Genomic DNA, 15,246 nt, shown 5'->3' with positions numbered 1-15,246 from the left:
CGAGCTTTTCCCAGCTAGACGGACGACGAAGGGGAAGGAGGGGGAGGTCGTTACGGAAGACGAGAACCGGCGATCCTCCTCGCCTTGCCCGGCGAGCCCTTGTGTGACCCCTCGGAAGGGGGGATGGCCGGAGGGACCCGTTCCGCGGGGGGGTCCCCCACTTCCCCCTCTCTGGCGGCGGCTCGGTCGCGATTCGTCCCGGAGCCTCCAACGGGACGTCCCCGGACCGGACCCGGTGGGAGGAGCCACACATGGCCTAAAGGAGCACCCCCGTCCCCCTACAGCACGCTTTGGTTTCTCGCCCCAGCTACTGCGCACAGTAGCCACCCGCAACGGCTTTGGAAATGAGCGGCCGTATGGGGCTTCCGGAATTTTTTCGCGGCTCGCCACACAAGCCACGCTCAATCCGCCTCTTTCACAACCCCACTGCGCATGCGCAATCCCCTAGCGGCCAAGTCCCTAAGCAGTCCAGTAGGGGCAGCAGACGACATTCCCCCCAGCTCCCGCACAAGCGGGAAGGGGTCGTGGTTGTATTTACATCGTTTGATTTTTTGTGTGTGCTCGTTGTGCGCGGAACAATGCCCACAACTTGTGCTGCCTTCAGCTGTAACTCGGAGTGCCGAAAAGGGAACGGTGTCGGCTTCTATCGCTTCCCGTCGGCCGCACGCGATCGGCTACGGCGGTTTGCGTCGCTCGGGTCGGCTCGGGTGATGGGAGCTTTAAGCTTAGCATCCTGGCGGATATTTGATCGCTGCTATCTGTGCAACTGCGAATGACAATCCGCAACACAACTTTTCACTACACTATCATCCCCTTTCTCGCATGTGGAACTCAAATTAAGTTATAACTGCCGTTTGAGCGATCGGTGATCAAGACATCTGCGTAGCCTGTTTCGATGCTTCCGCGCAGGTATCGCCATCTCTCGGCCGCTCGGCGCACCGCGCGCCGCGGCGACCGGTCAGCGTAGGCTTGCATCGCGGCAGATATATCTGGTCGCCGCTTTTAAAATAAGCCCTGACAACAATCCCTAGCACAATTTTTCACCACACTAACACCTACTTTCTCGCATGTGGAACTTTTTAGCGATCAGATTGATTCAGAAGAGCAGCGACAAGCGCGGTTGCTACCGTGGTCTGCGCCGGTTCGAGCCGCTGAGTGTGCCGAGCTGGCAGGCGCGGCCGGCGTGTGCGCGGACTGTTTCCGAAGGCAGAAAACGCTTCACGACATTTTGCGAACTGCCGGCCTTTGTTGAGCTGGCGATCGCACTTCATGCCAGACGACTCCAAGTACTGCTCGCTCTGCTGCTCGGACGGCACACGGATCTGTCCGAGATTTCTCTGCCAGCCCTCATTCAGTGATAAGAAGCCGCCTGGTATTATGTGTTGACCAGGGGCTGTCATCTTAAGGCGTTATAACACCAACACAGAAGAAAAACTTCGGCTGCTCCTCGCCGTAATGTGGGATTGCCGTGCATACAACGAGAACGCAGCCGGAGGAAACGCCGGCAAACCCTACAGCTTCAACTTCCGCTAGGCACGCTAGGTGGCAGCACACCGCAATGAAAAAGGCGGATTGCTAGGTAGAGGCATACTGAATTCAGGCGTGCTTGAATTACGCGCTCGGGGGAACGAACGACGAGCTGCCTGAGACGGAGCTGCAGTGTACTAGGATAGTACGCCATAACGGAGCAACTCTAGCCTTGTCTTTATTAGCTGCCAAGAAGTCAACCAGGTGTCGTTGCCAACAGCTACGCCCACAGAGGGAGATAATTTCGGAAGTGACAGGCTTGGAGGGCAGAACCAGGGAGTCTCGAATGCAAAAAAGCCTACGAGAAGAAGCGACACAATAATGAGGGTAAATAACGCGCCGACGCAACGCAGGCGTTGAGGCGCGCCGTAGTGGAGGGCTCCGGGTTAATTTTGACCACCTGGGGATCTTTAACGTACGCCGAAATCTCGCACGCACGGGCGTTTTTTGCTTTTCGCCTCCATCAGAAAAGCGGCCGCCGCGGCCGGGAATCGAACCCGCGACCTCGTGCTCAGCAGCACAACGCCTTGGCCACTGAGCGACCGCGGTGGGTATGAGGGTAAATCACAATGGAAACATGATGTACGTTCCCTCATCAGCCATGCACAAGAAATTGCAATAGGACAGTCGAAAGCGGAAGACTCATTGCGGGATCTGATCACAATGCTGAGACCGTTCGTCAGTGCGAGTTTAATAGGACTATTTCCAAGCGGGAGCGCTTTCCCAGAATCCGCGTGGTGTGTCATTCGAGCATTCCGATTTCTGCAGCGATTACAACCCTTATATGTTTTATGCCCGCTTATAGCAGCCCAAAGTGTGACCTCCACGCATGAGCGTCGGCAGGATTTTGCCTTGAAAGGGGCAAACCCGTTGCGCTATGGAGGGAGAGGTATAGGGCATATGGGCTGGTGTGGCTTGGGATAGAAGTGCCCTTTGTTCACCACACTGCCGATGCCAGGGCCCCTGCGGAATAGAGTGTTACTAGTACCCCTGTAAAACGTGCCTTCAAAGTGCACTTCCGCCTAGTGCACTCGGGCTTCCCAAGTGACACTTAGGCTGCGCGCTGCTAAACGACGAAATAAAGTGCCCTTGGCCGTGATGTCACTGACGATAGCCGGCGTAAATATTACGCAAAATTACTTGAAATTCCCCCTCTTTATCACGCGAGTAACAATGTAAACATATCGTTGAGTTTGCGTTGTTTAAAATCGCAATCGGCGCATCGCACAAGACCACAAAAAACAGAGTCGGGACGGCGACGGAACACCGGCGCTGTTATCTTCACTGCGCAGTGAATGACAGCAGCATTAATGTTTGGAGGAAATTATCTGAAAGCGTTGGATACAACAGAAACAGGCTGAAGCTGGAACACAATCACAGGGCCACAAGAAACCACCTGCGAGAACGCCGCAGAGAACTGCTGCCATGGAGCAAAACACCCACCAGGCGGCGCTGACACGTTGTTGAAAGAGAGGTTATTTTCTTATTTTTCGTCGCTGCTTCAATTTTTGTAAAAGTAATTAAGCAATATATCTATAATTAACTTTTAACGTTACTTATTATCATCGAAACCCTCGCGATTTTAGGTTAATTTTTCTGATTTTCGGGCTTCTGTTCACGAGATTACTCACTCGGCGAGCTGGCCCCGGTAAAGTGTGTTTGGGGACCACACTCAGCTTAAAGTGCGTTCCTTGTAAAGTGTCATTCACGTTTGCCGTTTAGCTGCTCCCGAATGGCATTTTATAACCAGCGACACGTTATAACCAGCACGCTTTTAACTTAATGCTGGGCCTACAGTTGGTTCCTGTACCCTCGAAATAAGAATGAAAATGTGCCCCTACCCTCCAAACAAACAAACAAAAAACGCAGGATGTGGAATACACATACGGCAGCTACAGCTTTTAAAGGCACCCAAGTATAGTCTTGCATATACGGTACTCGCAAGCCGCTGCTATTCCGCAGGTGCCCGGGTTGTGTTCTTTTCACCTATCAGGAAGGCGTTTCCCAAAGATATTAGTACTCGCTCGGTATATTCATAAGAGAGGGTCTCGGGCTGAGGGTCTGTCACGTACCGGTATAAGGGGGTGATGGCGATTCGCTGCGCCCCATGCACTAATCAGCGGTTCATGTGTGCGGGACACAATCGCACATGCACATAACATTCAGCTAATGCCCTTTTCTGTCCCTAAAGTAGGTCTATCCTGTGTGAATAGATACGCGATGGATTTTAAGCCCAATAAAACTAGTTACCGGTTTCGGCGGGTGTAGGAACAAATGGTTCCGGAACAAATGGTCCCAGGCACCTCTTTGGGCAAAAGGATTCCATAAAACTCCTCGTGGGTTACCTGTTTAAATTTGTTGCATCTTAGTGCAGTTTATAATTTCTTTATTTTCTTTTTTTGCTTTCCTTGTGTTTTCAGATTCCGTTAAACATGTTATATTAATTTAAACTATTACAACGATTCAACGCGGTATTTCTGCCAACCATGCATTTTTGTGCAAGTGCAGGGCATTACACCATTGGCCCGTTTCGGGAATTTTTTTATTCGTATTTTCGCCGTTCTCCTCCGGCCTTTTTATTTTAGTCTTCGCGTTTTTTATACATTGAAGACAAATATTCTTATTCGTTACTTCTCTCTCTCTCTCTCTCTCTGTCTTTTGTAATATTTTCATTTTTCCTGTTTTCGGCTTTCTGGTTGATCAAAATATCGTTAAGATTTGTTGACGGGCTAGTTGGTCTGATACTTGTCTCCTCTTTGTGTCGTCCTTCCGCGCAATCCTCATGGCTTTTCAAAATATCGTTATTACAATTATCTGCCTTGTCACTATATATAACAAATGAATGTGCTACTTACAAACACAGGGGGAAGAAAGAAGCCACGTGAGAAACATACGGCTCCATGATTTACAGAATACGTAGAGGCATGCTTCAGAAAGAAGAGCCATTAGTTTCTTGTGAGTAAGCCCTGCGTAGTGAGTGCGTGCGTAGTGAGTTCTTTGCCCCCTCCCTCCCCCTCGGAAGTTTTCTCAGTCACTGCAACTATTTTAAGGCGTGGCAAGACTTAACGCTCTCTTGTCCGGCCGTGTTCCAGGAAGCCGCACCTGTCGCGAGAGGTTGGTGACAGGCACAGTCTCTAGACATGCGGACGTCTGATGATCGCGAGCATCGGCTGAGCCGCTGGTCAAGCCAGGCTGTCGCGACAGTCAGAACCATGGCCAATTTCTTCTAAAAAAGGAAATGAGGGCCATCTCAAGCCAAGAGATATGCTACCGAAGCGAGTGCACTTAGAGCCACCAAATAAGAAAATTATGGCAGCCCGTTATTCTATTCGCTTCAAACACCGGTCGAGGGCTGCCAAGTACACGCTGATTTTGATTGAAATTTTCTTGTTTTGACCTTTGCTTTTTATGGCGCGTCGCGAATGGGCTAGTTTCCAGCGGTTGCGCATCAACCTGCAGCAATCAGCACTCGCCTGCTTTTCATTGAACCATGGCGTGTGACTGTCTTTTGTTCTCGTAATTTTTGGCGGCGTAAAGCCGCCAACATGACGAGCAAAAACACGCTGATGTGTTTGCGCGAAAAAACTGCATATATTTGTGCTCAAACGCATTGCCAACAACATAGTTTGTTGTCGATGGGGGGTGACAAACTTCGAGTATGAGCTCACATGCTGACCTATGCTAGACTTCACGCTCCCAAAACGCGGCGGCAAAATGAACAAAGCGTGTTAGCCAGCAGTCTTCTAAACCTTGCAGCATAAAAAAAGCCGGGATAATAGCTAAGTACTGCCTATTTTCGGAGAAAAACGAAAGTTTCAAAGCTGCAAGCTGCAAAATTATCGAGGTCCAAAATCTTGATTGGTGTCGCTTCGCTTGATTCGAACTGCAGATATCGAAGCATTTCAGGTGGCGAGCACAGTGACGCAGCTTAGCTAACGCAATAAATCATTCATGGAGTAAAGTTCTTTTTGAAATAGCGACAAATCGTCGTGCACGATGCACCAGTACAGCTCTATGTTGACTGACGGTCAGCAGTACCGGCCCACTCACATTTTTGATACTTTACACAAAACCGAAATAATACCGTCACTGTAAATAGGCTCAACGCACTGGCTCAAGCGGGACTCGCTCCTCAAGCGTTGACAAAATTTTGTATCCTTGCGAGTATTGCACGTCAGCCAGCTTAATTTAAGCAACAGTTGTGTTGCTCCGCTTCATAAGAAAACTGCGTTCATGAAGAAAATTATTGCAGCCCGTTATGGTATTCCCTTTAAACATCTGCCGAGGGCTGCCCAGTACACGTAGATTTTGGTTAAAATGCCCGTCACTGGTTTGCCTGGTATTCGGAATAACAAAAAAAAAAGGGGGGGGGGGGGGTGAGCAAGGGAAGCACGCGAGGACGTACACGTGCGACAAAAAATTTGTATACCACATTTAACTCAAGTAAATTCAGCCTTAGCAAATCTATTATATAGGAACAGATGCAAAATACATTGGGCACAAATACAAACCTATAAACATAAATACCTTCACCCCCTTCCATCCTCCATACGGACGCCCATGCATAGGTGCAGCAGTGGTGGGACAATTTTTTCCTAGTTTGAAGTTGGGACCATTTGTTCCGGGACGACCGGATTTAGGCACATCCTAGGAACTTCTTCAAAAGTCAGTAACATTGTATGCATGCTCTAACAATGAGCATATATCTGAGAAGCGTTTGCTATAAGCTTACTAAATGAAACACTTTGCCTCCGCCCCGTATATTCGGTGTGTAGCATCGGTATGTGGTTTTGGCCTGCCGTTACAACATGTTCGGTGCAACGACGAAGTACGATATCCTGGCGTTAACTCTTTTTAATCTACGGACGACGACATACGGTCACAATTCAGGGCATACAACTAAGGGGTATACATTATTTGCATAAAAAACAGAGAAACACTTAAAGGAGCCATGAAGAGAAAACAAAAGTTTGTTTTATTCGAAAGATTAGGTGTTTCATAGTACCCCAAGCGCTTTCCCGGAAGCAAATGATGCTTTATTCACTGATAAATAAGGCAATTTAAGCCAAAATTTTAAATCTCCCGCTAAAATTGAACATTCCGTGACGTGTACAATGGCGTCATAGAGCCGGTCCATGAAACAGATACTTAGTATGTCGACTCCATATAGCACCCACACGCGGGAGTCGATCGAGACGGCGGCCATTTTAAAAATACTAGTAAAACCTAGTGCACCCGCAGCCCTAGTCATAGAATCGCCTGATCCGGAGAACAAAACTCTCGCCGAGGAGCTCGGGCTTGCATTTAACAACCTCACACCACAATAACGCTCAATGCTTCTAAGTGCACGAGCGGCAAGAGTTGTGGGATACGCGGTGGACGGGAAAGCGACCATTCCCCGATAGCCACAACAGACGAACGCCCAGCCGTCGGCACCGCTGCCTCGTCAGCCCCGTCGCGACGGACGAATATAGACTGGTACGTATGTGCCGTATTTTGATTACGGTTAATAATAGCTCAATTTCACTAGCAGTATCACTTATGCCAGTTGGCCGGTGTCGTGTATGGAAAGCCGTTCGCGCGAGCTCTCTGCTTCGACCAGAAAGATACGAGCGTCAATGCGCGGTGTTTACGGCATTTTTTCCCCAAGGTCAGAGCGATTTGACGAAGTCGGCAACGAGCGCCAGCATGTTCCAGGAGTGAGCTAACGTAAGCGTCCCTGTCGTAACTGAACAAACTGAAGTTTTCAGTGGTTGTAAACTGGAAACGAGCTCGTAACGACAGCAGCAAACCAACACCATTCGAAACTTACGCGACGGCTGGCACTATCTCGTCGCTTCTTGCTGTTCCTTACTCCCCTCGTTTCTATTTTTACCTTTGCTGGTTGGCGATATGACGGCCAACCTCCTGTGAAGGGATTACGATACGAAGCAAGGTCGCGGCTGTGCGTGCTGGAACGGTTCGTTGGCCCCGAAGAGCCTCGAACCCGAAAATTCGTCTGCGCGACGGCGAGATGTCGAGCTCGGCCGGCGCGCTAGTTTCGTACGCATTGGCGCACACGCTTGCGAGTTCGTTCGGACCTTCAACCGTTTACTCCACCGTTCTTTGTCATAAAAAGAATGTGCAGTATGTTTCACGGGCATTTAGCTCGCTATGCAAGCTGTAAGCCCTGCCTAACATGCGTTTGCTTTTGCCGGCCTCCGCCAATCGCCGAGCTTAGCCCATGTGACGGCATAGGTTCTGTTGCGGGAAATGAGCTGGTGGGTCGCATCACCATTCCCGTTTTTCCTAATTATGTAGCTTATTTGAGCGAAGTTTGCGTTATAAGTGGTGTCGTTATGGTTCTAACGAGGCAATCTTTCGAATGAACCAAACTTGTGTTTTCTCTTCATGGCTCCTTTAAATGAACTCTGCTAAACATATCTAACTCACGAGTGTCTCCTCGTTCACTCTCGTTCGGTCAACCGACCCTCGTCTCCAGCTTCTCTAGATCGACCCCCAAAACACCAAATACTTCAGTTTTATTACACATAAACCACACCTCCAAAGGTGTGTCCCAACAGAGCGTGAGGAGGACCTGCTAACTCACGCACTCTATAGGCCTCTGATGGCCGTAACAACACCAAAGGTTTGTACACAAACAATCACGTGTTTCACACTATCACTCATAAACCCCCAGATATTCATCAAAACACAAGAACACCACTAATAAAACCTAACTGACTAAAATCAACTCTGGGCGCTCGCCATCGACCCTCGGATGACCTCTCTAAAGTATTGTCCATACAACGCGAGCCCCAATTATGCCCAACGTCGACAAAACTCTTGTCTTTGTCAGCACGGCGGGCCCATAACAAAAGAAGCTGACAGTCCCTCGTCACCTATCTCCGCCGTCATGGCGAAACTCACTGAAACTCATCAGAAACTCACCGCGTACCTTGGTCTCTTCAACTTCTCCAGACGCGGTGGCACGCCTTTCGCTATTGTACTGAGTACGAGGTAGGTGCCTGGGGTAGGGAGGAGGGTGTCACTTGTGCTTCTCCATGTGTGACCTCGAAAAATTGAACACGACTGTCCCGGCTCTGGCCAAACCAGCCTATTCAGTTTTTTCAGCTTATAATGGAAGAAAGGGTCGAACTTCTGGGTTGTGCATGGTACGCTCTACTTGAAGAGTTAATTGCCGATGGGGCGACCGAAGGTGAGGAAGAAGCGATTCCTGGAGGCGGGGGCGCCGTCGGTATGACCCTAACGCGCGGAAGGGTGCAGCCAGCACGCTTGTTCCTCGAGGGGGGAGAGAGGGGCTAACGATGCTGGTCATGGTCACTGTGTCCTCAGGGGCTCTTTTGGGTGGCTTCTTGAAAGGTTGTGTACGTGAGTTCAAGGTGACGCTTCGGAGACCGCGAACTCCACTTGGCCTGTAAGATTTTCAGGGGAAACCGAAAATAATATGAGTGAAAAAGAAATCTGGGGGAGATGAAACTTGAAAACGAGAAGGGATATGGGGGCGCTGGTACAAAGGATTGAAATAAAATGTAAGTAAGCAAGCGTAAACACAAAACGAAGGTTGGTTTGCTCGAACACGGGAAAGAGTTATATTTTTGCGCAGAACCCATACGCGATTTAGCATTTTGTAGATACAGACGCTGCAACTGTTTTCAAGAAGGCCCGTTCTTCTTCCACAACAATATCTTAGACTTGTCAGTAATGATGAATAAACTTTATTGGAGACCAGAGTAAAAAAAAAAAAAAGGCTGGCGGGTTTTTGGGGCAACCGAATGTTTGTAAAGCTTCTTTATTTGGATAGTGAGAGTGCGCATTTTATTTACAGAACATTGCACAAAAAATGCATTATGCTATAGTAAACACCGGTTAATTGTCTCAGCTGATTTTCATGCCGCAAAAAAGAGCGAATATAAGTGAAAAAATAAACATGTCGTAAGTAAAAAAATAAACATGTACGAAAGAATTCCATCAGTTGGCCGCATAACAGATGTTCTCTGAACAAGGTATTAAACAAAAATATACAAATGTTCAATTTCTAAAAATAACTGGCAAAATTCAAACACGGCATCAATCTAAAAGTGCTACCACTGCGCTAGATTGTTGTCCATAATCCATGTTATGCGGAAATAAAAGTATAGCGGCGGTTTTATACAAGCATGCACCCGATAATTCCGTTGCCGAAAAGTTTTCGCACCGAAATGTCCGTGCACCGATATGTCCATGCACCGAAATGTTCACACCGAAACGTCCTGCACCGAAATGCCCTGCACCGAAATGTACTAGCCCCTTCGCGACAGGTATATGACAGTGAATTTAGAGCTAATTAGTTTACTATTTTTCTCACTGTCAATGTTTGTAGACCTAGTTACACTTGAAGTAAAGCTGTTTTTTGATAAGTTTTTTACGTGTTATTTCCTCGTAATATGGAAGAGTTTACTTTTATTTCTTATAGCGGCAGGCAAACTATCCCTCCTTTACGCCGATTATACGAATCTACAAATTGCGGACCGTAATGAGAGAGCCTCAATAACGAAAGTTAATGAAGAACTCAAGTAGTACAGCTAATGCCGTTCATGACTTAATCCTCCATAGGCAATTTACGTTTATTCCACTCAGAGGCTAGAAGCGTAGGAGATCTATCTCATGTTATTTATAATTCTTCTTTGATAGCACGCACGTACAACACAAATTTTATAGGTATTGAATTTGTTATTGATAATCACTTAAAATTCACTGATCATATACGCTTACTCATTAAAAAGGCGTGTTATGGATTGAATGTACTTGCGCAATGTCGACATTTCTTTACTTCAGACATACTTTTCAACTTATACTCTGCATTCGTACACTGTCACATAAATTACTGTATGGGGCTGCCCATATAAACTCATCTGTTGCCTATTCTTCGGTTATAAAAACGAACTTAGAGCAGTTTTACGTTGTACAAGCAACAAAATAGTGAATATGTATGAATTTTTTTTATGTACTCAACGTGTACAAATTAGTTGCAAATAGCATCGCTCAACCCATGTTCAAATTCTTAATCGAAAATTAAATATTAAGACAGTTTGCCTGCAGTTCTTTCATCGAACTATACTGATACCATCCCGCGACGCCTTCTGTTGCCTAAAATTTGTACCAAATATGAAAAAAAAAACACGCACTAGAATTCACGGGAGCAACTTGCTGAAATAGTTTTCATGCCGAAACTCAAAACCTTGCTTCGTTTGTGTTATTTAAAAAAACACGTGTCAAGCAACATCTTATGTCTGAAAATTACCTATGATAGCGTGATTTTTGTTCTTCCTATACTTCCTTTCTTTTTGTTTGCTGTAATTTGCACTGCCAACTTGTTATAAAAATGTAGCATTATTTCGTTGGAATCTTTTGACAATATTGTTGGGTCCCTGTGTACATTGTATATGTATCTCTTTTTTGGTTTATATAAATAAACACTTTAAACTTCAAACTTTCGGGTACGTTCTCAACAAATAGACCATTTATACTTTACGTCAGTTTCGTAGGCGGAAACACCGTACCAGCTTTCCGTGAAGTGATACAATGCAACCATTTCTGGCATTGTTTGTTTATGTCCTTCACTGCAATGCGTCTACGCCCGTGGTGAAGCCATTTTCGAAGACCTAAGCCAGCTGTGAAGTCGTGGCCAGATGAAGCAATGGACCTCTCCCTGTATGTAAACAACGTGACGTCACTAAGCGCACGTGCGCGACGGGTGGCGCCTGCTGGCGGCCGCGAAGTGAGGTGGCGGTTGGCAGAAAGCGCCTGCGCCGACGGCACGGCCTGGCCGCACGGCGCCCGAAAGGAACGATGTGCCGTTGGTTCGGGCTGTCACTGGCTTCCCACATTGCAGGGGGGGGGGTGTCTAGCTATCCTAGCTGTGGCCGTCGCACCTCCATGTAGCTTTCCGCATCTACAACCTCCGCAACACTTTCGTTTACCGTACGGTCAACTGAACGGCGACGCTTTCGGATAATCAGTGCGCGGCAGAACAGCCTAAACGAGTCATTCTGAAGGTTGGTGCTGTTGCGACGCATCCCAAAATGTTTTTGAAGATTCTTTGTGTTCGGACACATACCAAGGAAAGCTAATTTATTGTTGCTTTCGAGGTCCGCTTAAGCTAAGCGCGGTACCTGAGGCAGCTAAACGCTCCCTGTTCTTGGTCTCTTTGCGTCGCCCGGAGACAGTGGCGTACACACGATTTCATGTCGAGGGGAAAAAGGAAAGGTAAAGCATGAAAGGATTAAATAGTAAAATAAGCAGCAACGAAACAAAAATATGAAGAGCAATAGGCAAAAATTATTCCAATAAAAATATTGCGATGATGTCGCGTTCTCTACGAGATTGACCGATTGTTTTCTTACCTTTACCCCAGTGAAATATCGAAATGGTTCATCGTCATTGTGAGAGTAACATAGCAGCCACATATAGTTAGTGCGTATATCTTGCGACAGTGCACTGAAATATTTTCGGTAGTCATTATTTCATGATAGTTAAAGTTGGTGTCCATGTACGCCCGCTGCATACGCCACCGTCGGGAGGCCGCAACAAATGAATACATTCACCGAGTCTGTTCGCTAAGGGCAAACACATTTTTCGAGTCGCGTGAGCGGCCCATCTCGCCGCGAAGGAACGATGCTACATGTGAGCACAGCAAGCATCTCTGTTTTGCCTCATCCTCAAGGCAGAATATAATTGATCAAGGTAAAAATTTATTGTACTTACAAGCAATGAATTTCGTTCGTCATGAACAGATCCCCCCATAACAAAAGACCAAACTTGTCGTTGTCGATCAGGCGGCAGGCGGCTATCGCGGATCCCTCGTCGAAACATTTATTTCGCGTCGCCTAAGCAGGTTAGGCATTCATTGCGTTTTTAATACAGTGCTCTACCTCCTCAAAACATGACAATATTTCGCAGCAAGAAAATTTCCGTCTGCACCCCCCCCCCCCCCCCCCTATTTTACTTGAGCAAATTTCTGCTGGTGCTGTATGATAGCAGATGGTTGATAAACAGTATCATTTCATTGCACGAATCAGCGTGGACTGCCAATGTAGACGGTATGACTGCGCTTTGGAGAACAGCTGAAGTTCGAGAATGCGAAATGTTGCTACTAGTAAGAGCAGACTATGTCGCTGCTTTGGCTGCCAGCCTCTTCGGCACATTGCGCGCATCCACAATACACGCCGAATTTACCTCTGTGGGGACTCCGAAAAGTCTGATGCCGCTGATTTTGCTCGCAAAATTTGGGTAGCCGAGAGCACAGCAGCCCACCGGCATCAGAAAAGCCAACACGTAAACAAAAATTCCACTTTTGCGCGCGTCTAATGCAGCCTCACTGCATACGCGCCGCGCGCCGGTCCGAATGTTTTGCCAACCACCCTCCCGGCCACGCCCAGCACGTGCGATTTCCGTGACGTCACGGCCGCCGCGTGACGTACCCCGGGAGAGGTCTATTGGCCATTCGCACTCGTAGCCCCCGAATTTACCGAACTCAATTTTCTCGCACTAATTTGCCCGAATGTTTCCCCTGCATGCCTGAAACCTCAGTTGTCGCGCGCGTACTAAATATCAGCCCCCTAACGTCAAAAAGTTCTGCATAAATTCAGAGAATTGACTCATAATGAGTAGCATTCTTTGCTGTTTACTGTCAGATTTGGGTATGAGCACACTTCCAAGGTCGTTGGGGTATTATATTAGCTTTCGTTTCTTTCTTTCAAAAATCATGTAAATTTACACCACCGTAGCGATTAAGTGCATTTACTTCGCCAATTATATATTTTTCCGTAGATGCAAGGCGTAGCGAAAAGTTGGTCCGTGTTCGCTATTTTTTATCGTATTTCCGACACTTTCTTGTGCATTCTTTTATAGTTTAGTCTTCGGTTTTTGGAGGACATGTATACGATGAATTTTTTGAGTTCGTCAGATCATTTTTGGGAAATTGCATATCTTTTTTTTTATTTTTTGGGTTATCCCCACTTACGCTATTAAAACGATTAAAGGTGGAACTTCCACCAATTCTGAATTTTTGTGCGAATGCGGGGCAGTGGCGTAGGCAGAAATATTTTTCGGGAGGTCTTATACGCCACCAAAGAAAAAAACATAAAAGGAAAGATAGCCTGCGCGCAAACATCACCACATATTCATATTCTTATCTCATTTTCTTATTTTGTGTTTACATATAATTATGCCGACGCGGAGTGTGAACAGCCCGGACAAAGAAAGGTCAAAATGAGGAGGGGACAAAGGGGGGAATTAACGTCGGGGGGTGTTCTGACACCCAAACACCCCCAGTGGCTGGCTGCACAATAATGCAGGGCGTTACACGGTCCTGGTTATGAGGGTACTCGGAAAAGAATGCTACGCAGCGTAAGACAGACGCTACAGGCACGCAAACCAGTGCCGGCACTCGCGCCAGACGCGTGCGGGCGCCGTGGCGGCAACGTACGCGCGGCTATTCGACGAGAGCCCAGGAAGAGACCACACACCGCCGGGGTCAAAGCATTCCGCAGTGGTGGCACCTTCGCCGCCAGGCCTTTTAAGAGGTGCCCGTGTACAAGACACACTCTCGGAGGAGCGCGTCATTTTTCAGCAGCGCCGCAGAAGCGATTGCAAGCCGGCGGTCGTCGGCAGAGATGCGCGCCGCGCTCGCTCGTTGCGTTTCCTCAGCGCGCGAAGGTGTCTGGCTGTCGTTATTAATGGTTCTCCCGCTGCCCCTCGCGGTGCTCTATCGAGCGTGTGCACCTCCACTGGCACCCCGCTCGCAAGGAACGCGGAGGGATAGGAAGCGCTTCTTGAGCATGGACGGCGAATGAATTAATGTGTGGTTAGGTTAAAGTACCATCTGATTGCTTCTGACGGCTCTACGGGAAACAACAACGATAAAAGGGTAAACGTGTCACGTCGTGTGCTTGGGAAGGTCTGCTTGCGGCTTTACTGGTGGCACGATAAATCGAGCGCAACAATTGATTGTGTAATGGAGGAAGTCAGCAGCTGTTTATTCCGGTTGTCGATATGGGAAAGAATCCAGAGGGAAATTTTGAGGAAGGGTGCTTCCTAAGCATAGAGTTTTATATGAATGTATACTAGAAGGAAATCTGGCGCTGCAGTATACAGGTTCTGCTCGCACTCCTTGATGATGTCCGCAGCCAAGTGAAGGCCCGCGATTTCTGCTGAAGCGAAGGCAGGCGCGATGGATGCTGCCGCCGCCGCCCCCTTGTCTGGAAGCACGGACCCATCGGTGAATATCAGCACGTGCCCCTCAAGGTTGTCCAAGCAGGCCGCAGCTTCGTGCCTTAATTCACACAGTGCAGTTATACTTTTTGAGGTCACGTGCGGTGGAGTTGCACTTATGGTGATCTCATTCGTCACGTGGCGTGGAGGAGGTATGATGTGATCCGTCGGGGGCTGGCGGATCACCGTTTCGAAGGTACGGACAATCATACCCTTTCGAGCCTGAGGTCGTTCTCGTACCCGCATTTCCGCTGCTGCAGCGCCGCACTCTCTCCCCTTCTCCACGGCATTAAAGCAGAGCACAGCGCCGACGCCACTCGATCCACCCCATTTCCTGCCGCTCTATTTACTCGGAATTTTGCACAAAAACGTGTTCTGGTCGCGGAAATTCCCCGTCTTGGGTGACACCCCTCCTCCCCCCCTGGGCACGCATTCGGTGGTTGCTTACAGGCGCTAGGGGTGACC

At 48.0% G+C, this 15,246-nt stretch overlaps 1 protein-coding gene across 1 annotated transcript in view; it reads right to left on the bottom strand.

Annotated features, from left to right (window-relative positions):
• The window catches only part of LOC144146282 (uncharacterized), a 108,075-nt gene that overhangs the window by 60,422 nt on the left and 32,407 nt on the right, over positions 1-15,246 (bottom strand). The window lies entirely within an intron of this gene.

Source organism: Haemaphysalis longicornis, unplaced genomic scaffold (assembly GCF_048455015.1).
Source record: "Haemaphysalis longicornis isolate Haplotype H1 unplaced genomic scaffold, Haemaphysalis longicornis Haplotype H1 scaffold_7, whole genome shotgun sequence".
Lineage (NCBI taxonomy): Eukaryota > Metazoa > Arthropoda > Arachnida > Ixodida > Ixodidae > Haemaphysalis > Haemaphysalis longicornis.
Note: the sequence above shows the minus strand (reverse complement) of the source record. Positions and strands in the feature narration are given on the sequence as shown.